Here is a 15,401-nt window from a genome sequence, read left to right on the forward strand (position 1 = left end):
ATCATTGCACAGTGATTTAATACAAAATAAATGCAGAAATATTCAAAATTGTAGTGATAGAGGTGGGAGAGTGGTTGTGTCATATCGTGATCTTCGAATCGAATGACTTAAAAAATTGGGCGCAGCTCTTTGACAGTGATTAGCACAACATAAGTCAGTTTCACCCACCAGAGATATAATTTTTCAGGAGCCATTCAACTATAAAAAAGCCTGTCAAATAACGGTAAGTTAATTTTTATTCTGATTGAGGAGTGGTGCATAAGCTGGCTAGCCAGCTTTATAATGGTCAAAATAACTGCGAGTGAGGATTGAAGTTCTAGGAGGTGGAAGTTTAAAAAATTTTTGAATTCATGATGGGACTCGCAGCAAGTAGTGCAAACGATGAAAAGTACAATCTTTTAGTACAACCCAGTCAATGGCCGTGGAAACGTCGCAACTTTATCGACTCGATGGAGTGGGCGCCCTGCTACACAGCACTTTTGAATGGCTCTTGAATGGTTCAGGCGTTTCTTGCAAAAATGTGTGGCGCTGCAGGTGCATTTTTTTTCGTATTCTTAAATAAGGTAAATCCACTTAAAAGCACAAATATATCTGTTGTTTTTGTAAGCATTTATTCGTAATTACGAAGATATATTTAGTTTACAAGTTAACAAGCTCTATGGTAGTGAAACTGAGCGAGTGATGTGTGGCAAGATGGCGCGATGAAGACAAGCAGCACATTGCTATTGTTATGAGTTTGTGCAGTTTACACATTTATAGTGGAAAAAATACTCTGTCATTACATCATTCACACATATATATACTGTTTTTAAAGCATACTGACAATTTTTTTTATTCTTGAGTACAAACACTGCGAACGAGAGGGCACGTTGGAGCTATTCCCGCTTTTATCGCTCAATGGGCCGTCGAAGTTTTGGTAGAGTTGTTGCATGCTCTTCGCTGACTCGGTAGTTCATTGACTCTATGGTGCTCAAAACCCCCCGTGTAGCAGATCATGCTTGAACATTGGGTCGATAGGCTATGGGTTGGAAGATCATGCACTGCGTATTACGTGGGGTCTGTGATGGCAATCTTTGCACATTCGGTCAGATGAACGCAGGAGGGAAAGACAGAGTAAACAGAAATGTGTGTTTGTCCGATCGAATGCGCAAAGATTGCCATCACGAATGCGCAAAGATTGCCATCACGAATGCGAAAAGATTGACATCACGAATGCACAAAGATTTCTATCACAGATATGCTCATATTCACCCTTTAAGAAGTTCTAAAATCTATCTAATGTTGGTATAGGTGCCAATAGCATTGATCTTTGGGCAGGGATCTTGTTTGTTTTCACGTATTTGGGTTTTGGACACAAATATTGTTAACAATGCTCGGCAAAAACTTCGCTGCACTGTTTTGGGGAGCTTTGCGATTGTTGTAAATCACTTTGTTAAGGTTGCACGCAGGACTCGAATAACCAAATTCAAGAACTTAGGCAAGCATCTACGATAGCACCGGAAATTTTGGTGGCTATTGTATAGAAGACGACGTGCTCTATTGATAATCACATTATCGAAGGGCGATGCCCTGTCCACCATGATAAGCGTGCCACGTAAATCTCTTGTACCTTGAATTTTAATTTTTCTGGGCACAAGCTCGCCCAAATAAGTAGTTTGGTCCTGAAAAGGTGAAATTGTGCTTTCATCCACGTCATCACCTTATGAGAATATTTTTGTGAGTCATCACCATGTCCGAACAGAATATTGTTTAAAACTAATGCCAAGGAGCAAATTTTTTAGGGAGAGCCTGTTTGTTCCTGTTATCCCTACAGAATGGGCCCGCTGACATTATAGGATATTCCTCATTTCATTTATTAACCGTGGTCTGAGAATGATTTAATAAATGTGGAAGGATAGGTTTCTTAGGAGGTACCTGCAATTCAGTGAGCCCTATGCAGAGTCATGCACACGTTTGTCCAGTGGAAGGAGGGAGGGGCAAGGTTTATCGTAGCTCTCTCACAACGGCCTGTGTTTAGTCCCCGGCTTTCAAGGAGAAAGTGAAAAATCCTTGAAATGCAACATAACGAACCCTTGGCCACAAGTGTAGCGAAAAGCTTGCCTCGTCAAAACCTTGCAAGTTTATTATTAGCAGGACAGGTCTGAGTAAATAGTAAAGGTGTGCGGCAGACTTGGCATCCATTTGACAATGGCCTGTATATGCGCTACCCCCACCGCACGTGGCGAGACACCTGCCCCACACAGGCGGAAAGCAAAAGAGCATCGCCGATTCGCTCTTTCAACCTTCGCTTGCGTGCGGCAGGTGTCTCGCAATGTGCGGTGTGGCTGTGCGAGTAGCGCGTGTAGAGGTGCTTAGGAGCCTAGGAGGTGCTGTCGCCCTCCCTGCATGTCCCCCCAGTCTATGTGCAGGTCGTCTCGAATCTAATGTGACTGGTTTTGGCGGGTCCATTCTAAGAATGGCAACCCTCTCGCTGCCTGGGAATGAAGGTGTTAACAGTGTAAAGATAAGAAGGTTGGAGTTTTCTTTTTGCCTCACTGAAGTTCTAGTAAGTACGGAGCATAACATAACGTGGTATGATTACCAGCAGAAACACAGGACCACGCAAGACTTGAATTGTCACTTGTCGTGGGCATATGTGCATCTGTTAACCACATGTTCCCTTAAAGCCAGTTATCACTATTCGTGGCGTTCAAAGCTTTTACTTCATTGATCGCTTGTGTATATAATTATGCTCATCATCTGAAGCTGATTAAGAATGTCTTTGTGTACTAGGCTCTATTAGACTAGACTGCGAGTATTTGGGCTTCTCTGCCAACTTCGACAAGACGAAATATTTTACACATGTGCGAGTTTCCTCTGAACTGTAAGGTGTGCGTCAGCTATGCGCTGAAGCCAACCCCCCCCCCACCCCCCCTTTTTTTTTCGATGTAGTAAATTTGTAATACTAACTACTGTTGATGCTTAGTCCAAGATACAATTTGTGACTGTAAGTGGTGATGTATTAAGCATGAGAGTTAGTTCAGAATTTGGAATTTCACAATGGATATGCAGCAAGCTTTAGTTTGAATAAAATTCCATTAGGTATTTTTAATTTCGCTACAGAATCAGGCAGAATTCGGGGCCAGTCATGCACTTCGCAAAGCTTGTGGCAGGGTTTTCTTCCTGAACGCCACTTAAAAATACCATGTATGAAAACTTAAAAAAGAGAACTTTTTTTCTGAGGATTCCGATAAATTGTTTCATTCATATCACTGCGTGTTTTGGAAGTGACAGGGTTGTACATTTTCTCTGCGATCCCATCGGGTTGTGGTGATCACATGTAAACATTCATAGAGTGCAAGCTTCTATCCATGTTAGGATACATTAAAAAGGCTGAGTAGCCTCAATTAAGGCTGCAGTGACAGCTTCTTTTCCTCACCTGCTTATCCTGTTGATGCTGAGCTCAATAGATGGCTATGCAGGTTGCAGTACACTTTGACATGTTTTGCATTGTTCGACCAAGTATGTTTCCTAGGTTCAGGAATCTATAAGGTTGCACGGCGGGCTTGTTGGTTATCCATAGTATCTGATATATTATAGCACATCCAGGATGAGACAGAGCAGAAGGATCATAAAACAAACAGTTGGCTTGTTACGCACCGTTTTAGGGTATGCGTATACTGTTGATTCTCAAAATAAACAGCATTGTTGAAAGTTTGCATTGTATGTTATGTTTCATCTGCTCTGTCCCGTCCTGGATGCTATAGGTAGGTCGGACTGGGACACACGTTGGCGATCAGTCAGTCAAGAATTTTATTGAAAGGTCCCGAGGAGTTTAAGCCACCAGGGTGTCCACGAGGGACATCCTTTCAGGTAGGCGACGCCTGAGCAGGGCCGGGAACATGGTGGTGTTCCGCCAGTTCTTGGGCCGTCTGGACTGCCTTTAATTAGTGTTGGAGCTTCGGGCTCCTGAGTGCCTCTTCTTAGTCGGACTCACTGTTGAGAGGTCCCTGAGGTAACAAGGGACATTGCCGGAGCATGAGTGCGAGTGAGCAGTACACTTCTGTGCGGTCAGGGAATTGTGAATTTATATCAGAGTTGTAATGGCTGAGTCGACCCCGTGATGGGTACGATCTTGTTTGTTGCATGTGAAACGCTACCTCTTGCGCACATTCGAGCCTTGCATCTGGTAAAGGGTATTGGTTTCTGTCAATTCGGTAGTGAGACGTAATTTCCTGGAAGGTGAGTAAAGGGTCATTACACTGCACACGTCTGGGCCCAGCTCTGCGGTGGCTGATAGATAGTTGCGGCAGGCTATAATTCTCGGTGATAAACTATTTCGTTGAGGCGATGCAGTTTCTTTTTTTTTCGACGTAAGCGGAAATGTGTTATCTGGGATGGTTTACACCACACCATTTACAATATTTCAAACTGAGTGGTGTCGCTAGAAAGACCTACTATAAAGTCATTCAACTAATAATGGCAGAAGCCATGCAATTTTATTGATATTACCTAGATGACAATGTCGTAAATCTATGTCGCCATGGCGTGCATTGGAGTAACAATTGCACCGAGCTGTGAAACGGTATATTGTTGCCACAAACTTTTTAGTTACACGACACATGTCATCATTATCGCATACCAAAAAGATTGTTATAACAAGAGAACAAAAGAAAGTAAAAATTTTGTGAAGCAGTGTTGGAGTTAAACAAACTGATTAGACTGAACATGAATTCCCTTGAACACTTAAACATTACATTAGCTTTTTTTTATTATTCCTCGAATGGACACACAACAAAAGCAATTCACATTCCGACAGCTACCAATGGCGAGACAGATATATAACACTGACAAATTCCGACTCGAAGCTTCAGTGAATCATGAAGGACAAGCAGGAACAGGCATGAAATGTGGAACAGCAGCCCCAAGAATTTAAAAGGTTCAAGTTGTTTACGCCATGTGAGAGAAAAAAAAAAGGGGGGGAGTCATTTCTCTCTTTTTGCCATGTAGGTACACAGGGCTTTTTAAGAAATGAGTCCGAGAATCTTCAAAGTTGCTAAAATGCGATTATTTCACGCCGTCTTCATACATCTGTAGTGGCAGGCATTTCAAGATGAGTAGAGCCGTTCTTCTTTAGAATAATTACAAAAATTTTGTTTCTTATATAAATGCTTTAATTAGTAGAAACAATCGGTCCTGTCAAATGGGAAAGTTGCAGTCGTTCTTGCAAAGAGCTTGTTGCCGCTTTCAAATTTTGCTAACTCTTCCACTGGCAATTGTGGCGACTGATTCATTATTCCGAGACGTCCGAATTGAGTAAGTGCCGTTATATCAATCGTCGATCGACTTTGCTTCGTGGTAGCCGGATTCGTTTGCGATTAGAGCACGTACGGCGTATGTGCGTTTACAAAGGAGAACTACCATCACTCCAATTTGCTGTCGTGAACCGCCGTCGTTCTGTTTTGGCTTCACCGGTGAATTCGGTTGAATTTCATTGCTGCGCAATATATACCGGAGACAGAATTTGCGAAATCTCAAAGTGACCACGGCCTCTTCGCAGAAAAAAGATAAATACTCTCATTTGACCCTGCTACCTAGATGTCAGCGCTAAGTAAAAAGTTTGTTAACCATGTTAATTTCATTACCGTCCCGACCGATTACTTCATCTAGTCATGTTAAAATGTCTATCGCTACTGCAAAAGTTGTACGAAAGCAGCGAGCAAAGATTCCATTGCAATTTATTGATGCCTCTCGGATGTTTCTAGAAGCACCCTGTATACACTTCAGATTTATAGCTGCCCGATCCGTCCACGAGAACGCTCAGACAACCCCTATAGCTTTGTCGAAAACCGTATTTCCTTCGCTCGTGCACTGATGCCGGATACTTGGCTGAGCGACCCCAGGGTCGGGAACCGCCGTCTACGTAAATTTCACGTATCGAGGAAGCTTCAATTAAAATCCATCGGACCTCTCCCACCGGGATGCACCTTTACTGCGCAGCCTGTGGTTAGGGGTAGCTTTCACGTAGGCGTACTTTCTTCGCTTAGGAATGGCAGATACCTCCAGATTCGACTCGTGTGATAGTGACGAGACAGTAGAACATCTATTGGGTTCCTGTGGCGGATCCAAAGGGGGGGGGGGGCAGTAGGGGCGATAGCGCCCTCCCCCAAAGCCTGTGTCAGCACCCCCCCCCCCCCTCACTTCAGTGCTTCTTGTAGTCCACCTCCTATCAGGGGCGGCGCCAGGGGGGGCAAGGGTGGTCTGGAGCCCCCCCAAAATTCTCGCCTGCCCCCCCTATGCCCACCCAAGTGCCCGGAAGCATATATTGAAAACCTAGTAGGAGCAGAGCTAGCTTGCCCCCCCGGAGGAACCCACTTTTCGTGGTTGCCCCCCCCCCCCCCCCCCAGTAAAAACATCCTGGCGTCACCCCTGCAGGCTCCTATCAGCAATTATGACAAGTGAGTGGAACCACTGTGAGCACACTTAAACAGTATTTATGCTATGAAGTGGTTTTTCTGCTAGTAAAAACAAAAAGTCATGACTATGCCTCCCTCTCCAATGTTAATGCAGGCGACCGCCCCGATCCGCCCCTAGCTGTTAGGTTCCTGTGATCGCATGTGCGAGCGAACGCTACGTGCTACGCGAAATGCTACACAAACGAGATGATATAACTCTCCGAAGATCCTCGAATCAAGGTTCTACGTGTCGCAGGCCAGCAAAGCAATGAGGGCATTGCTGGGTTTTACAGCGAAAGCTGTTATGACGTCACAACGCTGGTCACGTGCGGCTCTGTAGTTGTAAATATCAAAACACCAAGTAAATAACAAAACGGCAAGGACACGAGGGGATTCGAACCCACTACCCCGGCGTGCCAGCCCAGTATTCTACCACTAAGCCACACCGGCTTTTTTCTTCATTACCTGGCTTTGGTAATCAACATCACACGCAGTATAAAATCACACGTACAAAGTACGCGTGGTGACTGTTTAGTCAGCCAACGTTGTGCTGGTATGGTCGAGTTAAAATCGGGTAAAGTAACAAATGCAGCTCTACCGTCGAGAGCCAGTCTAGTGGTTCTGGCGCGGCTTTATGAATTAAAACGTGGCACATGGTTTGACCCTACAAAAACCTCGCAGAATCCCATTGCGGCAGCCACATGTATAATTACATTCGTTTCTTTCTGCGTGGTAGGATAGGGCCACACCGTTCGGACACGATTCGCTTCGTGGCACTCCTCTATAGGATCAGTTCTGTCCCCCATTCTGTTTAATGTAGCCCTGGAAAGACTACCACAGCAGCTCGATCAGATCCCCAATGTCGCCCATGCAATTCACGCCGACGACATAATGATTTGGGCGACGCGAGGGTCAGACGGGGCGATTCAGGATCGCATAGAGCAGGCAACTATTGTTACCGCCTACGCACGACAGTGCAGCTTGACCTGTTCCCCTCAAAAGTCCGAGCTTGTTATTATCCGGGCGCGCAGCATCATGCCGCGGCACCCCAGATAGTTGTGCACGGGGATGGCGTTGCCGTCCCTGAGGCGGAGCGTGCTCGCCTACCATACGGCTTGCACGTTCAAGCAAACAGAAGAACGGACTAAACTGTCTCTCTTTTGTCCCGACAAAGCGAACAGATTTTCGCCATAATACGACGGATATTATGACATCAAAGGAACAACAGGCGCTCGGGACTGCGAGAACGTGATCTGCTGCAGCTGGTGCAGGCCTGTGCAATCGGTCGTATCACGTACCCTCTCCCGTTCCACAAAGTTACCCATACGGAGCAGACGCGGGTCGACATAATGCTGCGAAAAGCGACCAAGTTTGTTCACGGCCTCCCACACTACACTGCCACGACACGTCTACTAGCCATAGGGACCCATAACACACTCTGTGAACTATTGGAAGCTCAGTAAATTAGACGCCTTTTACTCACACCCACTGGGCGACACGTACATGCTATCGCGACTGAGATACCCATTCTTGCACAATCACAATGAAGACACCGCCATCGGTGTCCCACCTAGGGTACACAGAACCTTGAAGGTACACCCGCTGTCCCAGAACATGAGCCCCGAGCATGATGCGGGATGCTGGCGCGCATGTGTTGGGTATCTTGTGTGCATGATCAGTGACATCCCTGAAGCTAACACATTATACACCGATTCTGAACGATGTCGCAACGGGTATTCCGCGGTAGTGTTGGGTGGCAACGAAACACTACTTACGGCTGCCTCTTTGCAGAGTTCTACTCTGCAGGCGGCGAAGTCCTTGGTGCGGCGCTTGCTCTCCGACCGCTCTTGATATTCCTGGGGAGTTTTACATATTAACCGAATCACAACGTGCAGGCTGAGTCATTATTATGGTGCGCGGCCTTTCCAAGGTGACCCGCCACAGCCTACTCAATTAAGGCAACAAACATCGACACATCCAGCCCACAACGTATCCACTTGATCTGGACTTCTGGTCACGCCTCCCTGCCGGACAATGCTCGTGCTCACGTAATCGCTCGAGAACTTACCCACCCAGCCGCCCGGCATGGCGAAGCCAAAAGTTAACGTCAAGTGGGCCCTCCTCTCACGTACCGGGACATATTGGCATATTACACGAGAGTTAGGCGCACCAGACACCCGCCATCACCATCGTTCTCGCGAGAGGAAGAGGTGGCACTCCGCCAACTCCAAACGCATGCGTGCCCCAGCTTCCCATGCATAAATTCTACACTGACCGCTACGCAGACTCTTGCGCGGGCTCTGGTAGCTCCCCAACAGTATTCCATGTCACGGTGGAGTGCACCACAAAAATATTTCCTCCCCTTCCCGCTATCATGTGCCCCTTCCGCACCAAAGAGCTGTGAATTAAACGATTCCTTCTGCGCCGGGCCTCCCTAAGTCCGCCAGGCCTCGGTTCAATAGGCCCGGTTGGTCGCCGAGATCATCATAGGGAACCAGTACTAGGGTTCCCTCCCACATATTTTGGTTATATATACTTAATAAAATTATCCCCTCTCTCTCTTTCTCTCTCTCTTCGTCACCATCGACAAGTTTCCTGCACCGCCAGCACATCTATATCGTGTTCCGTTAAAAGTCTGTAAAGCTGGCCTTGTTTTCTTTTTCCCGCCAGTCTTCTAACATTCACGGTAGGAATTTTTAACGAACATGCAGAAGCCATTTTTACGAAATAAAAAATTGGCCACGTATCTGCATGTTTCACTGCAAACGTCGTCGAAAGACGATAGTCTTGCATGCGGAGAGTGAACAAAATGTATATTTGATGTTCTGCGCGAGAAAATCGGTGAATTGTATTCTGCAAGCGCTGCGTTGAGAGTCTCGATCCGTGCAGCGAAGGCAAACGAGCGCATCGAGGCACGTTAGACACGAGCGCCATCTGGCAGTTATCTTCGAAAACGAAGGAATGCGTGCGCGCCCACGGACAAAGATGCGCGCCTGTCTCGGGGGCGACAAGGTGTAGAACGCAAAGCGATGGGCAGGTGCCACCACCCTGTCGTCATAGCAAAGCCTTGGAAACACTTGCCTTTTTGAGCATCGCGTTGCACTGTCAGCGCAGAGTGGTAAAGGCTATGGTCTTAAGAATTACTTGTGGTTGCCTTTTCTAGTAAAAAGGCACACATGCAAAACATCGAGGTGATGTTATAGTGCCTCAGATATGCGCAATAATTCCTTCTTTATTGACAATCGCACAAGTATGAACGCTAAACCTGGAGAAATATTGGTGGGTGCTGCGGATGAGGTTGGACGTTTGAGTTATCGTTTGGTGCCGTTAGGAAGATTGTTGCGTCAAACAGACAGACAGACCGACAGACCAAAATTTGGGCATCGAAGGTCCCCAAGAAAGACTATCGTCTTTAAAAAGAGACCAGCAGCATGGTGCTTACCTCTCACGTCTAGCACGTGGCTAGACGATGCCATCGCCAGTAGAATCATCCGGCGCAAGTACTTGAACTTGTCCAACAAACTCGGCGTTACCGCCTCGACTGTCAGCCGGAACGTTGGGACGTGGTATAATGGATAACCACCGTACTTGAGCCGTCTTTGCCGAGCTTTCTTCGACGCCAGGCGCCATGGCTTGGGTACCGTCATTGCTGACCTGGGGGTGTGGGTGCTTCGGCACCGTGATGGCACTGGTAGGCATGGGGGCGCCCCCTTTTTTCAGTGCCTCATCCGGGATCTTGGGATCACCGACCTTAGAGGTGTTGGCCGGCTGTCCTTGGCTTTCTATAGTCGCGCTGGTTGGACCAGCCTAGTCCCTCAGCATGCCCTCAGGCGCTAGGTCGACACTTTTGCTGGTGTAGCCTATTGACGACGCCGTATACCGGACCTGGGATGCCTCCACGTTTTCCTTCGACCCGGATGCACTTTCTCCAGAATGGTTGAGCGTTGGGCCCTCCCCTTTCAGGCCGTCACCATTGGAAGGCATTATCGCCTCCGTTAAACCAACCCGCTTTCCAGCCTCGCCCGTTTTCCTCGCGGCATCCTCAGCTTCGGGGACGTTCATCAGTTCATCATGCTCGTACATGAGGAACTCATGAACGCAATTGATGACGCAATCCACGTTTACGTGTCCATAGCGCCGGCACTAGGAACACCGGGGAACCCTGCACTCTCGTCGCACGTGTCTCGTACCATGGCAGCGCAAGCATAGCGTGGCCGGTCCAGTCACCACCACGAGTGCCAGCTCACCTGTGACTCGAACTTGGTGGGGCAAGTCGTCCACTTTGACTCCTGGCTCTGACTCCAGCAGCGCAGTACTCGTGGTAGAGTCCTTTTCCTGATTGCCTTGAACACGCCAACGTTCGCGCATCACTTCGGTGACGCTCCCCAACGCAGCAAAAGCCGTCCGAATGTATTATCTTGGACGCCCTACTGCATCCAATGCAGGCGAAGCTTGACCTGCTGGTCCTCGGGGTCGAATATGACACACCGGCAGCCTTTCAACATCAACTCCTTCAAGGTAGCCAATTTTTTAGTCGCTTCGTCGGTGTTCAAAGTCACTGCCCACACGTGTTTGATTTGGTACGCCTCTAACGCGACGACGTCGGGGAGCAGACCAACCGTTGTGAGGGCTTCCCGAAAGTCTTTGATTTTGTAGAGCCGCTCACGCACATCTCCGTGTAAAAACTACGTGTTCAGAACAACATGGCCAGTGGGCAAAGTATGTCAACGATCTCGTAATCCTTATCACCTTCGGCAGCGATCCTGTTTCCGCGGCCGGCAAGAGCCGCTATCGCCGCTCCATCGGAGCCTATCATCCTACGTCCGTTCGCTTGCACGACCGGAACAAGAATGACTGAGCCACACCACAGACGTCGGGAAAGGAATCGCGATAATATGAGTAACAGAACATCAAAGGAACAACTAGGTGTCACACAATGCGAATTGCGTAACGAGTGGGTCGTCCAATGCTCCAATCCATTACAAAAAATTGTTCTTGATCACCTATTCTTTCTTTGTTTGTTTTTGTTTGTTTGCCTACAATATATGGTAAGTACCGACTTTGGGGGATTGGCCAAGATTGCGACGTTGAGATTAGTAAATGTTTTAGGAATGATAGGTGATTTGAAAAAAGAAAGAAATGAAAATGCAATATTACGTGATGCGTTAAATTTACACTACCAGTATCATGCTTTTGAGCCAGACTGCCGTATAAACCTGATGGGAACGCTTTTGAAGCACTCAGTTAGGTTTCACCTTGTAAGATAGATTTGTGGGGTTTAACGTCCCGAAACCACCATATGATTATGAGAGACGCCGTAGTGGAGGGCTCCGGAAATTTTGACCACCTGGGGTTTTTTAACGTGCATGTTTCACTTTGTTGAAACGACCAAGAATTTTAAATGCTAGACTAAAATGGCACTCGTTCAGTAGCTATAATGAAAATGCACATGGCATCAAAGGCATGCCTGTGGCAGTATCTCAAGCCCGAGGCACATGAGCTTAAATCATTTTCCCCCAGTACGGTAAGCATATTTTTGAAAGAGGAGTAATGAGAAGTCAAGTTCTAATACGCGAATACATCTGACATGACTAAAAGTAATGTTGAATATTTTCTAGTTCTCCGCAGAATTGGCACAGGCTGATATCGTCAGACCAGCCCTGTGCAAGTATACGTTAATGGGGAGATACGGCATCGACCATCACTGATTGTCATGATTTGCTCCACTTCAACTTCCATGGAAATTTTAACCCATTTGTGGCACGTGCCCACTTCAGGCATAATTCTTCATCGTCGTCAGTCACCGCATAAAAAAATTTGCACAAAATTCCTTGCAGGTGTGTAGCGGATACTAGGCTTCTCCGAAGAATGACGAATGATAGCATAGCGAATGCCAGCTTACGACACAATTATGATTATGGTGAAGTGGGTACCAAGCAAGTGTGCTTTTAGTAGTTACCCAGACAGTGCTTAGTAAATGCTCTGAAAGTCTGCTTCTCCAGCATTTGCTGTGACTGTGCTGCGCACCTTTTGTTTTGTTTTTAAGTATACCGGACAATCGCAAATCTACCCTGATGGTGCTGTCTTACCTCTCCTCTCTGTTATTTTACCCCATCTGTTCCACCAGTGCAGTATCTGAAACACATCTGGTTGACTTCTCTGCCGTTCATTTCTTCCCATCCTCCTCCTTTGGCTGTTCTTAAAGAATCAAGATAGCACCTCTCGAACAGTCACGCGTCCCGCGACTTTCGAAGCGAGAGTGAAAGCCTCTCTTTACTTTTCATACTATCCTTTCACCTACTAAAGACACCCAACTCCTATAGACTATAGAGTTGAGTGGATAGAGCTTCAGTAACGTCAGTATAACCTCCGAACGACATTGCACTGCCACTTCTTACACAGGCACCATTATTTCCGTTACCTTCGCCACACTATTCCCGCAGGAGCTGGTTTTTGTGTTTGTCGCGTTGCTGTAATCTCGGTGTACTCTAGTACACCGCCAGAAGCAAAGTGGCGCTCTTACGAGTTCTAGCACTACTGTCAAAGCCACTCTAGGCTCTTCTCGTCACAAAGAAACTAGTAAGGAGAAGATGTTTGCGAGGGTATTTCTTAAGAGTATACAGTATTGTGGCCCTAGCAGTCGCGTAGCACCAAGCTGAATGCGCTCCACGCGTTGGTCCAGTGATAGCTTACCTGCTTCCACCGTAGCAACGCTGGTCATTAACAGTTGGTCAATAGTCGGCGACTGAACAATTAAGTGGTGACTTAAAGTGCATGTCACTCCACGCCATCGACACCGACAACCGTTTAAGATGTCTTTTGAGAAGCATTGTGAAGCAGTTGGCGTCATTTTGGGTATCATGATAAAGATGAATAAGAATCTTTATAAGAATAAGAAGATGAATAAGAATAAGAAACTGGATGAATAAGAATGTGGTAGAGTTCAGTCGGCAGACATTATCAGATCATACATGGTAGCTCATCGGTATTGAGGGGAAACGTATATAATAGCAGGACCTTGCTGGTACTTGCTGAGGTATCAGACACCGAAAAACTTACGAAGAGGTTTAAAGTAGAATTGAGGACGGCACCGCGAGCCGTAAAAATAATATCGATAGATGAAAATTTAAGGGACAAGTAGAAAGCAGACTTAGTCAGGTAAAAAAACACTTCAGGACAACGTTTAGGTTATATAGAAAGAAATATACATGAGCCCGTATCAAGAAGGCAAGTCAACCACTCTTCCCTCCCCGATAGGACTCCAAGAGAAGGCGATAGCACTACAAGGAGACATCAAGTTGGGTGGGTCGCAAGGACGTAGCTCGAATTTTTTTTCTGGGAGGGGGGTTCACACGGAACCGTCTTGGGGGGTAAGGCACAGACATCATCTTTCCGCTGTGACGTGACTATCGGCCGTAGTTTGAGCAGTTTGTGTATATGTATATAAATGTCATAAGAGCCCCCCCCCCTCTCCACACACATGCGTATACATTCTTGTGAAGAGAGCAAGTAGAAGTAAAGTAATTGCAGTAAAATACAGTAAACGGGTACTGTGGCCGTTTGGAGCAACGGCCTCTCGTCGCACCATTGAATGGACTAGTCCGAAAACGCATCAAAGGGACGACCTGCCCTATCGGAGAAGGCATCGTTAATCGCTGTTAAGCATAGATGGCGTAGTGCGTTTCACAAGTCAATGACGGCTCCGCTTACAACGTGGAATGAGAGGCATGCGAAAGCAGTTCTATACAACACTAATATCAATGTTCTACCTCTGCACAGTCGATGAAGCTAGCACAGCAATTTGCGAGAGAAGAGCACGCAGTTCGATTTCTTTCTTCCCAGGTGGCTTACATTTATGCAGTAAATGCTAACCATGAGCTGTAGCTCAAAAAGATCGTTTTATCGTTTTTTTCATGCGGTTGCCTACTGACCTAACACACCGCTAAGCCTGAAAAGGTTAACCAATCCAGAGTATTTGTAATTTATTATAATGGGGTGTAACGCACACTGTTTCTACTTACCATCGCCATATTTCATGGTCGTGCTGTTTCTTCAAACCTATCAGGCGATGCATAGTTATTGTATAGATAGTCATTTCATGTCGGCATGTTTTTCGCGATTCACTGACACAATGAACACACTGGCAAAGGGCATATCAGACTACGTCATTACAGCTTTTATCCTAGCCCTCACCACGGTTCCAAAGTTCGCAGTGAAAATACACAGAACTCGCAATATCAATGCTGAACATACTTTATTCCAAGCCAACATCGTGTAGCTCAGTCTATGCGTGAAACCATGCGACAGCTTTTATTCATTTGGTTGTAAGAAGACAATCCATGATAGCCGTCTCGTGCTGTTGAAGAGAGGCGCCTTAATGTCCTTTTTGCTTCCGCGTCTCCCCGTTAACTAAGTGTCTTACGGTCACAGGAGGTACAAAAAAACGAGCGGCTGGTGAACGGAAAAGCGAAGCCTAGTTCAGCGCTATTGAATTAGATGGCTGTCAAAAGAGCTGAGCACGCATATATGGTAACTATGGATGTTTTGGCGCCCAAGGGACATTGCTCATCTATGACCACTGGGGAGGGATTTTTATTGTTGTGTCAGGTAAAAGCTGCTCGAGTCTTCACTTGCTGCCGGACCCATAGACTTGCATTTCGTCACTCCTTCGGGTTGATTATTCAAAATTCTCGCCGCCGCCGTGAAGCACCACAACACACAACCGGGATCACTCGCGCACAACACACCACTACACACACACTGCACTGCACACTTGTAGATGCCGTAGATGTGGACGTCTTCTTGACGTTATCCAAAACTGGAGGTGGAGGCCATGTTAGTTATTCCCACGGGCGCGTCGGGAAAAGCCACTATCCTATCTTCATGCCCTGCAGTGTAATGAGAAAAAAAAACGTGAGTCGTACCAAGCATGAATACGTACACTCTAGCCCCTACTGCCACTTTAAT

This window comes from Rhipicephalus microplus, chromosome 4, assembly GCF_043290135.1.
Source record: "Rhipicephalus microplus isolate Deutch F79 chromosome 4, USDA_Rmic, whole genome shotgun sequence".
NCBI classification, from domain to species: Eukaryota; Metazoa; Arthropoda; class Arachnida; order Ixodida; family Ixodidae; genus Rhipicephalus; species Rhipicephalus microplus.